This window comes from Chrysemys picta, chromosome 9 (assembly GCF_011386835.1).
Source record: "Chrysemys picta bellii isolate R12L10 chromosome 9, ASM1138683v2, whole genome shotgun sequence".
Lineage (NCBI taxonomy): Eukaryota > Metazoa > Chordata > Testudines > Emydidae > Chrysemys > Chrysemys picta.
The window spans coordinates 4,336,571-4,357,682 of NC_088799.1; the positions used below are offsets into that span (position 1 = coordinate 4,336,571).

General features: G+C 44.5%; 1 protein-coding gene across 17 annotated transcripts in view; it reads right to left on the reverse strand.

The window, feature by feature from the left end:
* LPP (LIM domain containing preferred translocation partner in lipoma) overlaps positions 1-21,112 on the reverse strand; it is a 438,751-nt gene that overhangs the window by 330,845 nt on the left and 86,794 nt on the right. For 14 of the 17 annotated variants that reach the window (XM_065557534.1, XM_065557541.1, XM_065557546.1 and 11 more), the window contains one exon: positions 11,962-12,053. The exons of 1 other annotated variant lie outside the window; for it this stretch is intronic. The gene's annotated coding sequence lies outside the window, so the exon portion shown is untranslated. Of the gene's footprint in view, positions 1-11,961; positions 12,054-13,161; positions 16,316-21,112 lie in introns of those variants that run through there. 2 more of the 17 variants (XM_065557549.1, XM_065557543.1) reach the window with 2 other exon arrangements.

Below are 21,112 nucleotides of genomic sequence, written 5' to 3' on the forward strand. Positions count from 1 at the left end.
TTAGGTTTGCCAGAACTGTTCGATCTAGGCCAGCTCCCCCTCCAGCTTTCTAGCAACACTAACCCTGGGTGGGGAATGAAGTGCTCAGAGAACTCAGTTACTGGAATCCCTTCCTCACGCATTACTCAGATGACATGAATACACCCTCTTGCTTCATTAAAGTTTCATTGCAGGGCATGTGACTAGGTTTTACTGGATACTTAATCAAAGAGGAGAAAAGTGTTTGTGTACAAGGAGTTCACATGCAAAGCTAGAGAGCAACGGCCCTTTCCAGATTTTTTTTTTTTTTAAGGCATCCATTGTCGATTCCTTTAGATCTGTCAACATTATCGGACTGCAGTAAAGGAGCATGAAAAACAGCCACAAAGTGCCAACAAAGCACCTCGGAGGAAAACTGGCCACAGTTCACTAACCCTGCGTTTCTCCTTATTATCCAGACAAAAATTAAATGCAAAATCCCACAGCCACCACATTTGCTAGTTCACTGCTAGCATTGACCTCAACGATGGCTTCGTTGCCGCGTTCTCTGCCTCTCTGGGTTTGGCTGGCTGTTTTATTATAAATGTCTCTATGTATAGCAAAACAATAACAACGGAACTGACTATAAGAATAAACTACTCAGAAACCCTGGTCGGTGCTTCCTCACCAATCCCCTGTCCAACTTACTCTGTGCTTTCCTGTTCGATACATTTGAGATTTCATAGAATTTCAACCTATTTTCATTCTTGCTTGTCTGGGGCAGTAAAATCATCTTTACAGCTCCTCCGTTATTCTAGGGCCAGATCCTCAGCAGGTGCAAATCGACATTGCTCCACTGACTTTAATGAAACGACGCCCATTTACACCAACTAAGAATCTGGGCCCGATCTCAACATTTTATGCAATCTTAATATTTTGTCCTTCTTGTACATTTCAGTCTCTGAGAGGGAGGTGGGAATGCGAGTTCGGTACATAATCTGATGAGAAACAACATGCAGTTATATTGCACAGTACTGCTAGATCTGCTAAATGAGTCCAAAATTAAATTGCAGCAATTTAAAATCATAACGAAGAATGTATTGGACCGCTCCTGTACGCTTGTTCAGACAGATCACTCCGGGACAACAGTATGTGCTGGTAACCTGGACCTCTAACACACAATATGTGGAAATGTCCTAACAATAAAAAATGTGGATCACATATTAGAAATGTTACAGGAATAGCATGGATCATAAGTTACCAGCTGAGTCAAAACTATCAGTTACATCATTCTTTCTCTCTCTTTCAATACATGGGACGTCATACCACGTTTTTAAAATGGTTTGCAATTGCCCTTGATTGAGCAGAGAGGGGAAGCTTGGGCTTGCCACTTCTGAAAGATGGGTAAATTGACATAGCAGAAATTGATTCATAAATATTTTTAAATGGGAGGGGTGAGAGAAGGAGATCAACCCTCATGCAGCATAAACACATGTTTGGCTAGTACTGAGAAGTCAGTCACTAGACAGAGCTCATACTTAGACTGCAAGTTCTTTTGGTAGAGCAGGCTATGTGCTTCAGATGCCTGGAGGTGGAGATTCCCTCATTCCATCTCAATATTTGGGTGCTTTCCTCTCCCCCCATGTCAGAATGGTTCAGCTGTATCACTGAGAAGTCAAGCTAAAGGAGCTCAGGTGTATGTGTATATATATATATAGAGAGAGAGAGAGAGAGAGAGAGAGAGAGAGAGATACCTATCTCATAGAACTGGAAGGGACCCTGAAAGGTCATCAAGTCCAGCCCCCTGCCTTCACTAACAGGACCAAGTACTGATTTTCCCCCAGATCCCTAAGTGGCCCCCTCAAGGATTGAACTCACAACCCTGGGTTTAGCAGGCCAATGCTCAAACCACTGAGCTTTCCCTCCCTCCATGCGTAGACAGGCATGGAACATTTTACAGCATAAAATTTAGATCCAGCCAAAAGGACATTCTCAATCAGGAAATATTCCTGCTAAATACCAGCTCTCGGAGGTGTAACAGCAGAACATGGCTCTGAGAGTGCCACAGAAGCCTACAGACAGATGTGCAACATTTCAGTTGGCCATAAATCCAAAGCTACATGTAGATCGGCATTTAGAGGTCGCCTCACGTGCTGAAAAAAGGAGGAAGTTTGATTCTCCATAGAAAAGCAGGCGACTAAGAAAGTTACTAATCACAAAGAAAAAGGCACCAAGAAAAAGAGCTATTTCAATGTGCTAGAAGCACACGTATTTGCAAACATGCAGTTTTGTGCATGGAGAGACCCAACTCTGCAGTCCCACTTGGAAGAAAAACTAACAAACAAACAAAATCTACTTTCCTGCCATCAATATTTCCAAATGTTTAGGAGTTGATTTTCCTGGAACTTGTTTCAGTTTTGAATATAGTTCTTCGCAAGACATCCCCAGATTCTTGAGATTTTTCAAGTACAGCTCCCACAAACTAAAAAGTAAGTGGAAATTCTTTGATTCCTCGGGTATGTAACTGGAACGTTTCTAGCACCTTATAAAAGACTGTTTGGTTGATCCTAACCATTAAAATATGTCTTTTGAGTCATGTAATGTACACTGTGAAATTTGTCGGTTTGCTACATTAAAAGGGCACTGAAAGGAATCCCACAGCCTTCATGAAATGAGTGGGATCCTTAAGTATCATTTTTAAAAGCCCCACAACACGATCAAAGCATTTTAGGGAACAGATGTTTCAAGCTTTACAAATTCCAGAGTAAGAATTTTGAGGGCATTTATCATTGCTAAATTCTTTGAGTCACATTTTAACTTTAGAGAAGTATGCATGCACTTCCCTCACTAAAGCTGATTGGAGGCGCACACAAGTATGTGTTTATTTGACTGCAGAAGTTGACCCTATAGTCCTCAAATACACAACTGTCCATCGCAAGGGGTACTTCCTAGCTTTCACGACAGCTCCTGTGATATGCAGCCTCAGGGCCCTAAAATATAACCTGTCCTGCAGAATGGACTGCATGTTTCTTTTTTAAAACAAGAGCTCAACATTAATCAATGGGATTCACCCTGCAGCTCAGAAAACCCCACCTACAGCACCTCAAAGACCTCACACCATTGTGACATGACCTCCCTCTGAGGGTGACTGTCCTCAGACCAGTAAGACACTCTGAAGCATTGGTGCCCACCTGGAAACCTCCCAGGTTTTGAATACCCAAAGAGCCAACGCCACAAGAAACACCCTTCTCACCTGAGGACAGGCAAGCAGATTGTGCCCCATCCTATTGGGGCTGGATTTCAACATGGCAATCCACGGGCCTGGGCCCTCCATGCCTTATTATTGTACCGTTCTGCCCCGAGGAATGAAACTGTCGACCTTAAGAAAAATAAATAAGGGCTACCGTGGTTTCATACAGAAGCCCATCTACTTGGAAACAAGGCCTGCTGAGAGCCCACTGTCCCAGTGCGCCAAACTCCAATATGGCTCCCCAAACCAGCAGGTTTCGGTCCTCAGCTTCATGAGACTGGCTCAAGTTCCCTGAGTGATCGTGACCTCTGACAGCCACTGGAAACATGGAATGGCCAACCTCCAGGGAGGATACAGAGCTTTCTCAGTGACCGGTCCATGAATCTGGACTCGCTCCTAGATAAGATCGGGATGAGTATCAACCTCAGCAGCTTCAGAGCAGCAGGCAAAATCCATTTCAAGCAGCTGGCCTGTAATAATCCCACCAGTCAGTAAGCCCAGGCCTGGCTGACTGGAGTGGAAAAAAAGGAGAGAAAAAGTCTGTCTGAGGCACCATGGTCCAGTGCACAGGGCACTGGACTAGGAGTTAGGAGACCTGGATTCTATCCCCAGCTCACCTACTGACCCGTGTGACCTTAGACAAGTCACTTTGGTCTCTGTCTTCCCTCTTACCCCTTAGTCTCTCTTCCCTATTTGGCCTGTAAACTCTTCGGGCAGGGACTGGCTCTTTGTGTACGTACAGTGCCTAGCAGAATGGATGGGGCCTCCGGGCACTACCATAGTCCAAATCATAATAGTATTGTTATATGCATGCTATGTAATCCTGAGACGTGCTCAGGTCACCAAGGAGATTCGTGGATTTCAAGGCTGGAAGGTACCATTGTGACCATTTAGTCTGACCTCCTGCATAATGCAGGCCATCGGACTTCCTTGAATGAACTCCTGCTCCAAGTCTGGGCACCATAAAAAAAGAGACTTGAGCATCAACAAAACAAGTGGCATTTGAAGGCTCCAGGACTGTTCAATGGAACCTGTTCATAATTACCACAGCTACAGTAACAGCCCATTTGCAGTGAAGGCCTAGCGTGCCCGGAAATGTGCCAATCCCAATTCTGAACATGGCCAACTCTCCTTTGAGTGCAAAGTTCCCTGAACTGCAGTTGGGTTCCGTGTACATCAGCATTTTCCCAGGAACGTTACCAAGGTCAGTGTCTGAGTTGATATGAAAGTCTAAATATTGTACAGTACCAGTTGGTTTCATAAGAGAGAGCCATAAAGGAGCACAACATTCATATCCATAAAGGGGTTTAAAGACAAAATTCATATCTAAACAAGTGTTTTTGCACCCGAAAAGGGGAACTGAAATGATCTGCACCTTAAAAAGTTCACACATTCACAGAGGAGCATGTTTGCAAACAGGGCTTCACAAGCTCATCACTTCTCTAATATGTACCCAGTTAGTTTCACCTGTTTCCATGGGCTCCCCTTCCAATTCCACAACCTGCTTGCACATCCTGTTTCACTATGAACAGCAGCTTCTGCCCTGGAGCAAATTTACCTTCACTTCTCCCTCATCAGGATTAGTTTAAACAAGGGATCAGATTGGGGGGGCAGGGGAGGGGAGGGAAGGACATAAGAACATAAGAACGGCCATACTGGGTCAGACCAAAGGTCCATCTAGCCCAGTATCCTGTCTACTGACAGTGACCAATGCCAGGTGCCCCAGAGGGAGTGAACCTAACAGGTAATGATCAAGTGATCTCTCTCCTGCCATCCATCTCCACCCTCTGACAAACAGAGACTAGGGACACCATTCCTTACCCATCCTGGCTAATAGCCATTAACGGACTTAACCTCCATGAGGTGTGAAGTAAGTGGTATTACCCCCTTTCCACCCAGATCATGAGACGCCACTGTGCACATCTTTATAGTTTCATCACCGATCTTCTTCTTTAAATGCTTTGACATCACAGAAATAGTTCACCATGAAATGAATGTCCGTCGTCTCCAGAGCTAACATCCGTCGCCACGGTGGGGGAGAGTGATCCCTAGAGCAGAGTAACACAAGGCTGAGGGTCTGTCGATACAAGGGTAAGTCAACATGTGCTGAGATCCAACAGAGGGGGAGTTTCTGCAGGCCGGGGTGAAAGAATAGAGACACTCCCAAGTTTCGATGGTGAGAAGGAGCGGGGATGGGGATGTAGGGGTGGGTGGAGGGACCCCTAGAGGAGTCTAAGTAAAGGCACTCAAGGGGGACAATCCACAGAGAACTGGTAGAGAGGGAAAGAGGGACAACTGACTCTTTGAGGTGAAGGGAAGAATCAAAACAATGCACACACCAGTGAAGGAACCTTTAAGAAGGCTCCAGATTTTAGGAACATCACCTGTGAGAGAAGATGGGGTGAGGGGCATCTGAAGCAAATATACTAATGTCTTTCATTTCAACATCACCCCCAAAGGATCCACATCACTTAGAAAAGCACGTTTGAAAAATACATCTCTGATTTCCCCCACCCGGGCTTTTCCAACATTTCTGAAAGGAGCCAACTGGCAGCCCTGGAGATGGAAATTTCCTATTCAATATCTTCATAAATGATTTGGATAATGGCATAGAGAGTATGCTTACAAAGTCTGTAGACAGTACCAAGCTGGGCAGGGTTGCAAGTGCTTTGGAGGACAGGATTAGAATTCAAAACAATCTGGACAAACTGGAGAAATGGTCTGAAGTAAATAGGATGAAATTCAATAAGAACAAATGCAAAGTACTCCACTTAGGAAGGAACAATCAATTGCACACATACAAATTGAGAAATGACTGCCTAGGACAGAGTACAGCAAAAAAGATCCAGACATTGTAGTGGATCACAAACTAAATACGAGTCAACAGTATTGCACAAAAACCTGAACATCATTCTGGGCTGTATTAGCACGACTGTTGTAAGCAAGACACAAGAAGTAATTCTTCCGCTCTGCTCAGTACTCAGAAGGACTCAGCTGGAGTACTGTGTCCAGTTCTGGGCGCTGCACTTCGGGAAAGACGTGGACAAAAAGGAGAAAGTCCAGAGGAGAGCAACAAAACTGATTAAAGTTCTAGAAAACATGACCTATGAGGAAAGACTGGAAAAAATGGTTTAATCTGGAAAAGAGAAGGCAGTGGGACATGATAACAATCATCACCTACGTAAAAGTGTATAAAGAGGAGAGTGATAAATTGTTCTCCTTAACCACCAAGGATAGGACAAGAAGCAATGGGCTTAAATTGCAGCAAGGGCAGTTTAGGTTGAGCATTAGAAAAAACTTCCTGTCAGGATAGTTAAGCCCTGGAACAAATTACCTAAGGAGGTTGTGGAATCTCTGTCATTGGAAGTTTTTAAGAGCAGGTTGGACAAACACCTGTCAGGGATGGTCTAGATAATACTTGGTCCTGCCTCAGTGCAGGGGACTGGACTAGGTGACCTATTGAGGCCCTGTCCAGTCCTACATTTCTATGATTCTATGAGCAGCTGGCTTTCATCACGTAAACTGGGCAAAACTCCTGTTTTCACCCGGTGGGTTTTTTCCATTAGAACATTTTTATATTGGTGCGGGTGAGGGTGGGGTGTAATTTTGCACTCTTCTCCCATGTGTGTGTAATTTTGCACCCTTCTTCCATGCATTTCCATCACTGGTAAATTATGACAAAAATGGCTATTTTTTTTTAAATAATAAAATCACCTGTGGAAAATGTGAGATCCTGTCTCTTTCTCCCACCCCTCTGCAGTAAGCCTTTTTTGTGTAGGGACATCTGCATGTGCACACCTCAGTTAAATATGTCCTGGAAATGGACCATTTCCAATTTCATCATAGAATGCGAGAAGAAAGCAAAGGGGCTGTAGTCCACAAAAGCTTATGCTCTAATAAATTTGTTAGTCTCTAAGGTGCCACAAGTACTCCTGTTCTTTTTGCGGATACAGACTAACACGGCTGCTACTCTGAAAGAAGAAAGCAAGTGGTCAGTAATGTTGCAGTCCACACACTGCCCTCTGCCAGTGCATGTCAGCTCTACTCTAGAAACACCTAGGACCAAGGGGAAAAATCTGCCTGCCTGGCCCATTCAGTCCCTACCCCCTCATTTTCTTAGACTGCCAGCAAAGACAACAAATTGGTGCAAAAGATAGCGGCACTTCTATGACGTAGACACTGGTCCTCCGGGAACTGAACTGAGAACCAGCTAGCACTGCGTAGCCTCCTTCCCCACAAGCATCACACCCACTTTAAAGAGAGCTTCACAAGTATCCTAATGAGAAATGAATGATTAATCTTTTCAAAGTGTCTCAGGCACTGTTGAGGCAGGAACAGGCTGGCAAGCTGTCTAGGAGGTGAGTCCACCCCTTCCTCAAGCAACTAACAGGTTTGATTCTGCCTCCAGCCACAACACAGAGGCTGACACCAGTGTAACTGACGTGTGCACCTCAGTGCACAAGTGTTTTTCAGTGGCTCTCATGGTTCTCCTTAATAGCAAGGGAAAGAATTTTGTTGAGGCTGGAGAAGGGGTTGGAACAGAGAAAAAACTGCCAAGAGATTTATCCAAGCCATCCTAGCAGACATAAAAAGATTTTGCTGTCATTTTGCTCAGAAGAGGAACGAAACTCAAGTTAGTTCTATAATCTCTTCTCCACTACATGTGTAAATTGGTCGAGCTTTTACATAACAGAAAAAGAAGCCGTGACCAATTTTCAGGCTTTCCAATTTACCATTTTTATTTTTTTTTTAAACTCTCCTAAAAACATTTTCCCTTTTTGTTTTTCTAAATAAAAATAATGTATAACACTAACTCACTAATAAATATGCGGTGAACCTGTCCTTAAGTAAAAGCTTTTGATAACAAATTGCCTGTGCTAACTGCTATTTTACTGTTGAATTTTTTATTGTTGCTTAAGCAGTGCAATTATGCTAATAAGCCTGAGAGGATGGCACACTAAAGTATTGAATGTGACAGACAGAATACTCAATAAAATGTTCATCTTACCTGAAAATTGGAATCAAAGAGCCTTACTAGTATTTATGGACATGGCATCTTAAACATGGTTCTGAAGAGGAATTATCTATTCGTGCAATAGATGGGGGTCTTTTAACCCTGCCATTTTCCCATGCCTTCCCGGTATTTAATTCAAAGTGACTATCACCCCCTGCTGCTAACGTTAATTCTCTCCTTCTAAAAAAAGCAAAGCTTGCTGGCCGTCTGGGCCATGTAACATAGCCAGGCACTAGAAACTTTTCCCTCTACACACCATAAGCAGCAAGACTGTCCAAGTAGATCTACCTTTGACAACCACCTCACCTGTGAAGAATGCTGTGTGACTAAACTCAGCGCTAAGGTCATGTTCTGCAATAACGCACCTGAGTGCTTTGACATCCTACTTTCCTCAGACGTCAGTTTCAGGAGAAAGGCAAGTAGGTCTGTCAAAGGGTAATTAAATTACCGGTTACAATGCTTGGAGCCCCGCACACACACTCCCCCCACCCGGGGATCTGGCCCTCAATTATTAAAACTAAAGGAATTTTAAAACTCTGATTTTCTTTTCTTTTTTTAAAAAAACTTCTGTGTTTTTTTTTTCCGACTCAGTTCCAACAAGGAGGAGAGACCCGTCATTTTAGGTAAAGGAAGGAAGGTTTCCAGATTCTGGAGAACTGGGTTCTAAGACTTGCTGTATGACCTTGGAAAAATCACTTCACCTCTTTGTACTGCTGCTTCAACTCCCACCTTTTGTCTGTCTTGTCTAGTTAGACCAGTGGTTCTCAAACTTCTGTGCTGGTGACCCCTTTCACGTAGCAAACCTCTGAGTGACACCCCTTATAAATTAAAAGCACTTTTTAAAATATATTTAACATCATTATAAATGCTTGGTGCAAAATAGGGTTTGGGTTGGACGCTGACAGATTGCAACCCCCCATGTAATAACCTCGCAACCCCCTGAGGGGTCCTGACCCCCAGTTTGAGAACCCCAACTTAGACTGTCAGCTCTTCAGGGAATGAACAGTCTCCTTATTATGCATCTGTACAGTACCTAGCACAAAAGGACCCGGACCTTGGTTAGGGTCTCTGGGCACTGCGCTTGACCTTTGCCAAAAGGCCGAGAAGCGACACTCCCAACTTGTCCACCACCTTCCTGTATGACAAGTCACTGAGCTGCTCCGTAACTCAGTTTCCTAAGCTGTAAAATGGGGATAACTGCACCTCCCCACCTCCCAGGGGTGTTGGGAGGATAAATACATTATCTACTGAGCCACCTCACAAACACAAGCCAGTTCCCGTCCAATATGTAGCGTCTGAGGTTGCAAACACTGCAGATGAGTGGTTAAACTCACCCCAAAAGAATTGTTTTAACTGAATATTAGAAATAATTATTTAAAAATTCTATTAAAGGGTGTGGGTTTTTTTAACTCCAAATTATACATTTTTGACCTCCACTACCTGATATTTTCCCTTCAAAATCCCCCACTGGCTTGCGACTTCTGTGCTTTTGAAGGCTTTGGCAGCATTCATGGAACCACAGAAACTGGGCTCCTATGCCATTAACTTCTCTCACTGGTAACCCAAAACTGACCTTGACCTCTGCATACTCCCTCTGTGGAAATGGTCAGGATGGAGCCATCTAGGAACTGTTTCTATGAACATTAAGAATGGGGAAAACCCAACCAACCGCCCATCTGTGCTCGGGATTCCCAAAGTGCTCACAGAACATTCATACCAAGCTAGCTACACGGTGCTCGTCAAAACAGACCAGGATCTGGTAGGGCTTTGTTAAGCAACAAATATAAATTGTGTTCACGGGCACTCAGAACGAGACTTCTGTTCTTAAGCGTGTGAAAGGAAATAGGTTTTCTTTGCAGGGTACAGAGATTAGAAGAATCCTCAGATATCTTCCTTTGTGGGCGTAGCCGAAATAGAATGGGGGAAAAAATACACATTTTCAGTTGCAAAATCATTCACACAGTACTACAAAACTGACACCAACGAGGGTGCATTAAAGCTGGAACAAAGGACTTCTGGGTTATATTCACAGCTCCGCTACTGCTTTGCTGTGCCTCCAAAGTCCGGTTCACAGGACTCACCTGTCTCTCATGATATACACTAAGCACTCATGAGATCCTCAGGTGGAAGTCACAATGCACATCCAATGAATCATCATCATGGGTTTTACCATCCCTTTAAACGCTAGAGAGGAGATCTGGACGAGAGTTCACCATCGTTTTCTTTCACCAATGCAATAATATTAGAACGTTAACATCCGTCCTGGCAGGCAGATCTACGGAGCAGCCTTTGTAAATAATCTGACCCTGACCCAGCCCGAAAGGCCAGAGCCATTCAAAGAAAAAGGTTGGAAATCTAGCTGTATCACTGATGTGGCACCTCAGTTTATTAATAGTCCTTGCAATGTGGGGAATGACACAGTCTTAGATTTAATTGATTGTTCAAGATCAAAAAGATCAAGGGGTCACACTGTAGATTGTGTCCTTTCATTGACATATTTTGCTTTGAAGATCTAAGCAGAGAGTTGCTGGAGCTTTTGAGATCCCGTGAAAGAACAAACACATGCCGAGGTGACTCTGGGAATAAGTCCCCTTGACAATTCCTGTCTCTCTCAGAGCGGATGACAGATGCTTTTCCAAGCTCCTACCCTATTACTATGAAATATCATAGTGGGATGCCAGCTTCCCTATGGAAAGCACACATTAAGAGCATCCAACCTGTCTCCTGGCCAATGCAGAGCACATTTTCTAGGGTCTTGCCCATTTTAGTTTTATAAGTCCCAAGCGATGGGGCTTCTTCCATCATGTGTATTTCTCTGATATTTAACCACCTGAGGAAGATGAAATATAAGATGATCTCCACCCTCTCTTGTTATGATCTCTCAGTATAAGTGGCAGGACCACTCAAATTTCTCCCACGCTTTCCTGGGTGACTCATGACTCACTGTGGGAACAAGTGAGAGGTAACGGAATTTAACAGCCACCTGGGGGACAAACCTTAAAACCTATCTCTCGGACACATCTTTCCGATAAAAGGTATGCACACACAAAAAGCCTGCTTTGCCCGCTCTCAGAACAGGGCAAAGGAAAACAAGGAAGAATGAGACCAGAAGGACAAGAAGAGAAAAATGAAGTTCTAACCCATCTCGCCTGACTCTAGAGATGCGAAGGGAATAAGCAGGACTTGGTGTAGATCGTTCACCTGCATTATTTACATCTGGTAAAAGTGCTCAGATAATCCAATGTCTGGAGTAGTTTGCATTTGAGTCTGGACGATTGTGCTCTGATGCCACAGTACACAAATGAGACTGACAGAAATAGGGACATGCAGATCTGCGTAGTGCATCACAAAAGAGAACCAAACTCCAAGTCAGGGTCAGTACTGTTTCTTTTTTATCCATTAACTCCTGCTTTTATCACATTATTATATTGTACATGAATGATTGAGGATTGTGTTAATTATCCATGGGCTTCTAGTTCTCTCTAGCAGGAAGTGCTTGTTCAGGTAACAGGAACATTAAGGACAGCAGAGCTATTGTTAGGTCCAAGTCACTCAGCAGACAAGGCAGACCTGTCAATCTAGGTATTCATTTAGCAACGTCTTTCTAATTACATGTGTCATGCCCTTCAAATCCTAATCCTGCAGGACAAGCTTACAAAACTAGCACAGAAATGTACTAGCCCAGGCACAAAATCCACTTGCCCTCCCTTTGCCATGCTAATGGCTTTTTTTTACTTACCCCAGGCAAGCGAGAGATTAGGGTATTGCAAGTCTGCTTTAGAAGAAGGAGTTCACATCCAATAGGTCGTACATTCACACTCCTCTGAATTTCTGTAACAAGAAAAGAAAAATAAAGTTGTTCCGTTAGCATGGCAGAGAGGGGGAATCACACGGGGAAACAGCATCCATCCTCCACTGTTTGTGCCTTCTTCTACCCATAACATCAATCATAAGTAACATTCAAATAGACTGTTGAAAGCAGTAGCAAAGAATGGCAATCTTGGGATTTAGCCGTACAATCCTCACCAATGTTGATGGGCGTTATGCTGAAAAATCCCTCTGCAAGGAGCTAAAGCTGTGCCCTTGTACTTGGCTGCCTGAATGTGCGAAAAGCTTTTGTCTGGTCTTGGGCAAAACCCAATTCCCATCAGTAGAATTATGGGTCCCACCTCTAAAGCGCTATCCGCCATGACAAAGGGCTTGACTTGTCTTGATGTATTGTGACAACATGCCACACACATCAGCTCACAGCATGACATCATCAGCTGCACTGATCCTGAAGATATTGGGTGATGTTTTTAATGTCCTCCGAGCCCACGCTTACAAATTTGTAGGACACACCCAGTAAAACCCGGGGCCAAGACTCAGGGTGGATGGAACCTCGAGTTATTTCTGTGTCCACAAATTGATATCTACCTCCAGCTCTGCAGGACTGCCTAATAAAATGGAATCTCCCTTCCAAACCAAAGGGCTTCCTTTCAGTAAGGATTTAAACAAAAACAAACAAAAAAAAGACTTGTGAAAAAAGAGGCGGGAAAGAGGTGGGTAGAACTCTACGGCACCAATATCCCAAAGCCTGTCTGTCAGGGAGGATTGATAGTGCATTTGTCTTAGCTCCCCTGAAAGCTGCCAAACAAAAAGCAGTGGACAGAGACAGCCAAGTCTACCAGGAGAGCATCTCTTGTTGAATAATACCCCTCCACACTCACATACTCTAACTCCTAGGCCTCTACAGAGCAGAGGCTGCCAACAATACCAAACTGCACAGTGGCTTTGCAACAGAGATACCTGTCCACCAGGGGTCAGACCTGAGACCCACCCAACTCGTGAATTAAATAGACAAAGCAGCATCTGCAAGGGTTAAAAGGCCAACGCACCAACCCAGTCCGGTGTCTCTTCCCTCTGCCTGCCCCTTTCCCCCTTGTGCCTCGTCTCTCACCAAGTTTTCATTGAAGCTGATTGTTTTTTTTCAATTTCTCTTCCCTCCTTGGGTCTTTTTTCCTTTCCTGGATCATTTTTCTCTTGCTGATGCCAACACTTTAGTAGTGGGATCCACTGCTGTCAGCACAGGAAAGTAACGTGGCCCCATTTGGCACAGCTATGAAAATAGAAATGTTTTTCCAGTGCTGGCGGTAGAAGATTAACAGCTGCCACAATACTGCCCCTAGAGAAATAACAAGGCCTAACTCTTGCATCCCTAGAACTCACAGCGGTTAACACGCAGGAGGTCAGTTTCATTATCCCCATTTTACAGATGGGGAAACTGAGGCACCGAGAGGGGCTGTTTCTTGGCCAAAGTCACCCAGCAGGCCAGTGGCAGAGGTGGGAACAGAATCCGGGTCTCATGAGTCCCATACTCTATGCACTAGGCCACTCCCAGCATATGGTAGCTACAGGTGGCATAGACTAACAACTTCCATCGATGTGGTGGCTTTCATCCTCAGAGATTCCAAAATGCTTCACACACCATAGGCCTGTGCCTAACTTCAAGCATGCATGCAGCGCTGTTGACAGGACCAGTCCCGCCAAGGCTGAGCATCTTAGCTCCTACCTACATCAATGGAAGTTGAGAGTGCATGGGAACTCATATATGCATGCAGGAATCACTTCAAGCTACCACAGGAATGCAGCTACATGCATGGAATAAAACAGCAACTCTTTAATACCACAAAGCAGCATTGACCAACAGGGAAGCACTGGAAGCCAAGAAGGATACTGAGCGCAACTGAAACCGGCAAAGGAATTAAATTAAGTCGAATGTGGTCACCAAAACTGGAATTTGGCCTGGACACTAGGTTGATTTAGGAAAATTAAAAGAGGCATTTAAAAGTTAGAGAGAGTTCTTCCTCCGGCAATTCTTGGTGAGGCAATCACTGAAGCCTTCAAGCTCCAGGAGACAGTCTGGAAGTGAAAAAGGAGGCATAAACTTAAAAGGCATCAGACGTGATGAGCTGTCGGCTTTGTTCTTCACAGTGGTGCTTGCTGCACTTGTACATTAGAAGCCTTTTATGTCTGTGGTGAAAAGTGGCCTTATTTCCTTTGATACTTTGGGGAAGCAGCATTTTAGTTTATAAATGTCACGCTGCAAGAAATTACAAAACAGCAACAGAGGAACCAATACGTGCCCCAGTAAAACCAGCTCCAGCTGTCAGTCCATTTATCACACTGCCTGGCGGTCCTATTGCGAGACAGGGGAACAAAAACACTGAGACACAGCATTGTTTAGCCAATTATTTGCGGATGTATTTAGGGCTGGTAAATGGATAGCGATTTGGTCATTCATCCGGGTCGGGTAGGGAAGGGCGTCCGTAGGGTCCCCGCCACATTGGTTGCAGAAGTGGACAGGTGAGTAGTGAACAAGGCAGGGGATTACAGGAAGAGAAAGGATGGTCTTCTGGTTAAGGCAACTGAATGTCACCCTGGAGAATTCTATCCCTGCAGGTGCCACAGAGCTCCTAGGCGAGAGGCTGGGCAAGTAACTTAAAACAAACTTTTTTTCACGTGTGGCCACTGTGTACTCCTCATTTTCTGGGCACCTGGCTTGAAACACCTGGAGCAAATTATCCAGAAGTGCTGAGCGCTCGCAACTGCAACTGAAGTTGATTGGAGCTGTGCTTTGAACACAAAGTGCTATACAAATGATACCGTCTGTGAAAAATCAGGCCCCAGATGTCTCAGACTGAGCACCCAAAATTAGTGGACACTTTTGCCAATTTCTCATCTGAAAAATGGAGAGAATACCACTGCCTAGCCATTGCGAAGGTACATTCATTCATGTTTGTGATGTATTCAGCTATTCTGGTGACAGCAGCATAGGAAAAAAGTTAATTTTGCATTCAATGCAGGGTTCAGATGATATGCGTTAAATAAAGCCATACATTGAGCAATGAGGATAAAAAGAAATGTTAAGTAACTACCCATTCAATGAGCACCATACATTCTGGGCACTCAATGAGTCCATGTCCTGTGGAAAAAATAGTTTGCAATCATGTAGTCAGAGACTGTATCATAATAAGAGCTGTGCTGTGCAAATAACTGATGTTTTGGTTTGCCAGCAGCTCTGAAAAACAAAACAAAATAAATATAATAAAAATGTGACTCAACCCAAGCCAAAACCAAAGCATGAACTTGAACTCGGACCTCCCTCCCCTGCCCCTCCATCCAGGTGAGAGCCCCAACCACTAAGCTATGGGGTATTCTGAGGGGATCGCTTTCTATCTTTTCTGCTGAATCGGTTCCATTTTGTATAAAAGACCTGAATAGTCAGAGAAAGGGTAAGAATGACTCTAGAGACTGGCGGTTATAGATCCACAATACCAAGCCACTGCCAATTGAGCTAGGGGGGTAAGTGGTACCGGTAGTAGGCTGTCAATGTGGAACAGCCAGTAGAGGACGACGACAGCGGGTTTCACAGCTATTTGCTGGAAGCAGAAGAATGTGGAGACTCAGGAATCTTGGGTTCAATCCCAAGTTCAGGTGGGGCCTTTGTTGTAGAAGTTATAAACCCTTATTACGTGCACCCTCTTCCAGGCTGTCCTTGCCCCTCACCCCTCTGCATTCCAGCCAGGCAGCTACCTCCTTCTCCACGTTGGTTAGGAACCAGTTGTGAAGGCAACAAGAGCACAGAAGAGAGCCTCACCAGCTTTCAGTTCCAGTGCCTATTGCTCCAGCAGCAACCAACAGCCAGGAGAAGCAACTGCGGAATAAATCCTTCTCAGCCCCAGGAGGGAGCATGCTCAGAACACACAGAATGTTTGGAGAGTTTAGCTGCCGAAGTCTAACAAGTCTCCACTGGGCACATGCAAAATGATTTTTCAGGAACTTATAACTTGGCCAAAATTGTGCAAATTTTACCCAGAAAAGCAAAAAACAAATCTCTGATACCAGGACGACCTCTCTGCTGAATTTCCAAGTCCCTATCCCACAAAGTAGAGATACCAGAGCTTCTCAACAAAATGGTTGAGAATTTTTTTTAACGTGGACAAAACAATGTCTTTTTCCCAAATCTCATCTTCAGAAAGTGTTGAACCATTTTAACTGAAACTGAAACCCAGGGTTGTGAGTTCAATCCCTGAGGGGGCCACTTGGGGATCTAGGGCAAAATCAGTACTTGGTCCTGCTAGTGAAGGCAGGGGGCTGGACTCAATGACCTTTCAAGGTTCCTTCCAGTTCTAGGACATCTCCATTTAAGGGGTGAGAGAAAACTAGCCTGAAGCAGAGATCTGGCATGAAAAAAATTGAAATCAAATGGTGGAAGTTTGACAAACTTATAAGTAACTGAAAATAGAGTCCTATAATGGAAAGTGTTCAGCAATCTTAACTATGAGTGTAGTTACTAGTTCTGTCTATAACATACTCTGATGTCTATTATATAGCATGGTAAAACAACTGCTGTGTTTAAACTGCACTTAACACTAACACATATCCAATCTCTGCAGTGCAATACCCTTGTTGTTAACAGCACACAGACCATTACACAGTAGTTTGGGGCAGGAAATAAATAATTTTGCACCCAGTTGAACCTGTATGGGGTACTTTAGGTAAGCACATCATTACTCATGTGAAGTGAAATTTGGCTAGGACCCCAAGCATAACCACCTTCACTTGTGAAAAGCTATGGGATATTTAATGACAGCAATTATTGGGGTGGTTTTTTAACTAGTCCTCTGAAAAGCTGCACCGCCAACACCACACCCACCCACCCCACTGTCTCTTTTGGACATGTCTCTCTGAGTTAGTATAGAAACAGCACCATTTGCGGAGTCATCATTCCCAAGAACATCTCCCGCAGCTTCGGACTCTCAGAGTCCAACATCCAATTACTGGCCAGGCTTATCCTTGCTTAACTTAGGAACACAGAAGAGCAGACAATGGCCAAGGCCGCATGGCTGAAGACCAAAGTGTAGCACACGATACAACAGTCACACGCTGTTAAATTGGTGAGGGGTCAGAGAAGAGCGACGAGAATGATTAAAGGATTAGAAAACTTGTCTTATCGTTAGAGCCTCAAGGAGCTCAATCTATTTAACTTAACACAGAGAAGGTTAAGGGGTGACTTGATTACAGTCTATAAGCACCTACATGTGGAACAAATATTTAATAACGGGCTCTTCAGTCTAGCAGAGAAAGATCTAACATGATCCAACGGCTGGAAGTTGAAACTAGACAAATTCAGACTGGAAATAAGGTGTAAATTTTTAACGATGAGAGTAACTAATCCTTGGAACAATTTACCAAGAATTCTCCATCACTGACCATTTTGAAATCAAGAGCAGATGTTTTTTTTCCTAAAAGATCTGTTCCAGGAATTATTTTGGGGCAGTTCTCTGGCCTGCGTTATCCAGGAGATCAGACTGGATGATCGCAATTGTCCCTTCTGGTTTTGGAATCTGTGAATCTATGTCAGCAAGACTTAGAGTTGCCCACCAGGCTTACAGACAGACTGCTCGAAATTAAAATCCGCTGCTCACTTCTGTCATTTCTATAGTGCCGGGAATGTCGCACAAGGAAATGACATGGACAGACTAATGCCGAGCAGTGATCAAGTCAGCTCTAAAGCTTTATCTGAAATAGGAACCTTTTGCCTGTATTACCTGTAACGAATGTTTCACTAGGCAGGAATATCCAGTCTGGTATATTAAATTAAACTGAAAGTTCAAAAGGGAAGAGCTTTCAGTAGGCAGGGGGGAGAGGGGATTTCAATTTCAGGTTACCATCGACTGTTTCTTGTAAGACTAACTCTGATTCATTTCTAAAAATCTGACAATCAAATGGTCTCTGAAATTTACCAAAAAAATTAATAATACGGATTTGTGTCATGTCCCTAATTTTGTGTTAAACGAAGGAGATGCTCAACCCTCTTGATTACTTTTTACAGCTCAGGTAAAATATAGGACTGCTGTCGTAGCTCAGTGATAAATTTATGATCACAGTTTCACCACCTCTCGCTGCCTTGGAGGCAAGAAGATGTGAACGAGGGGGTGGCATTTGGTAGAATGAATCTGAACAGAGAGTGAGTTCATCTGTCTCTGGGCCCGTCTACATACACCACGTTCAGAGCTAAATTTAAACGTCACTTCTGCTAATCTGGCCTATTATACTGCTTGGTTGGCAGGGGCCAAGGAGCGCTGAAAGATCATGGCGTCACACCAAGTTCTAACTCATTCTGGACAGAAGGGGGGCTGAAGCCAGTCTGGCCCTGAGAAGCTTGCTTAGGATATAAAATAGTAACAGTACGTACCTTGCCTTCCACCTTGGGCTCTCAAAGCATTTTACAAACATTCATGGATTAAATTCCACAAACCCCGCTGAGGACCTTTGCAACAGCTACATGGCAGAAGCCTGATTCTGCAAGTGTGCTGAGCACCCGCAAGGGCAGCTGAACTCAAGGGGGGGCTCCCAGGAAAGATGCTCCAGGAAGTTGGGATGTGGGAGACCCAAGTTCGAGTCCCTGCTCTGCCATAAACGTCCGGTGTGATCCCGGGAGGTCACTTTGTGCCTCAGTTTCCCACCTGTACAATGGGGATAACAGCACTGCCCTACCTTCCGGGGTGCTGGAAGGACAAACACACTGCAGCTTGTAAGGCACTCAGATACTGCAGTAATAAAGGCCAGATTCGGTTATTTTAGAAGCTGGTGCTCGGGGGTGCTGAAAATCAGAACCTCAAACCTGTTCACATTCACCCGGGGGGGAGTCTGTGGAAACAGTACTCATCCCAGGTCATAGGAGTTTGGCCATGAGACCATTCTCCCTCTGTATTTTGCACTGGAATTGTTTCAAATGGGTTTTAAGGACTGTTCCCAACCCTTGCAGCTGCTCAAAACCAGTCAACAAAGCTAGGGCCAACAGCGTCTCTCGCTGACTCTGTGCTCTTGAGAGTACAAGCAAGGCCTCTTGCTTCCCTCTTCACTCTATGGTTCCTTTTCCACCCCTCCGCTTTGCCTGGCATATTGTCCTACAACCGTTAATGGCACCAAGTAAACCTGTAGGGTCCCAGGGAGTGGGAAAAGACCCTCCTTTTCCATATCAGGACCCCCTGGAACTCACCCTCCTGCCATTTAGCAACATGGGAAGAGGAGGATGGTTGTGACCCCCTTTGGGACTCTCCTGGGGGTCGTGACCCCCAGGTTAAGAACCCCTGCACAATACCACACCACCTCTCGGTCACGTGTAGCCCTTGCACCCTTCCACAAGACGGTGTGAAACTTTATGCATTATCAGCCATGCTCCCAAGGAGCCTGTGGGAAATGGAAACGGATTACTGGTACTGTCCTTTAAGAAAGTGAAGATAACTGCATGGAAACGAAAGCACTGCTGACTCTATGACGCTGGGGAAGGGGAACCCTGCAAATCAGAGAGAAGAAGTAAGAGCAGAACATCCTGCAACCTGTATCCCCATCACCACCCTGGCGGAATGCAAGAGGCGCTTCAGGAAATGAAGCCATTCATGGACAGGAAGTAGGTTTGGTGAAGACAATGCAAGTAGGAGGAAAGCCAGAGGGCATGCCTACAGGTGAAGAAAAGCTCGCTTGGGCCTCAGACATAGGAGGAACGATTCAGCTTTGGGAAAGGAGGACACCACGACTGCTGGCAAGTCCAACAAGGCCCAGTATGTTCTCCTGGTGTAAAGGTGTCCCCGGGATGCTCTCACTCCCATGTATCCAACTGTTTGATGTCAGTATCCTCAAAATGCTGAATACCCAAGAGAACTGGCTTCATGGCCTCCATCTCCATTATAAAGCCACTCTCCAGGGTGAGCAACTGGGCATCACAAAGTGCAGCTGCTAAAAGGAGGGATGAGACTTAGCCCACAAGGCTTAGAGGTTGGAGCAGACAACTGAGGTCAGAGGTTAGACCAGCTGACTGCAGAGTCAGGACACCTTGGTTCTGTGCCCTACTGGCCCATGAACTGCTGGGAACCTCCGTGCCTCAGTTTCCCCACTGGTGAAATGGGTACAATGCATTCCTACCCCATGGAAATGCCATGAGGCTAAATTAATTTTTGTGAAGCAGTTTAAGTGCCCCCAATGAAAAGTAATATTAAAATATAGCATCTTATTAACAGGTGGCAATCACACCCTTTTGGCCTTAAAAAAATAATCTATGAATGATGGTTGAAGCAATGGCAGCACAGAACGTGCTGCAATTATTCCCAATATCCGCTTTGCAGAATTCCTCAATAATAATAGGGCCTGATCCTGGTCAGGGGCTTTATGGCCATCCTGCCATATGAATAGCAGCAAGACAGTATTTCACTATATTTAGGAGACAAATGCAATAGATCTGATACCGCTGTGAGGTAACGGTGGACATATTTTTGTGTTGATTGGAATTTTTTGCCAAGAAAAACATTTTGGATGAAAAACAAATGAAGTTTCTCAAAAATATTTGCCACCTATTTGTTTTCCATACTGAACGAGTGGAGTAGATTTTTGACATAAGAACAGTGACCGTGGGAGTTAAGTCTTATTCCCATTTTACAGAAAGGGAAAATGAGACGCATAGAGCGCTAAAGCATGACTTTTCCAGAAGCCTGATCCACAACCGTACAAAGTTTAATCTCCACCTTCCCAAGATCTAAAGGGCAGATCCAAAGGCAGTGAAATCAACGAGTGTCATCTGACTGGATCAGGCCTGAAGAGCATCATTAAGACCCAGATTTGGCAAAGCTCGTGTTTAATATTAAGCCTGTGCTTAAGTGGTTCGCTGAATCGGAGCCACAGTGAAGGAGTCGCTTCTTCTCAGTTTTGTCCCACTAACAATTCAAAAATAATATTCTCTTTCACACCCACACCTGACTCTGGAGAACTAAAGACTTTGCCACACATTCAAAGGGAGGATAACTTTGAAGCCTGCACATCTGGAAGGCAAAATTTCCTTCACTTCTCCT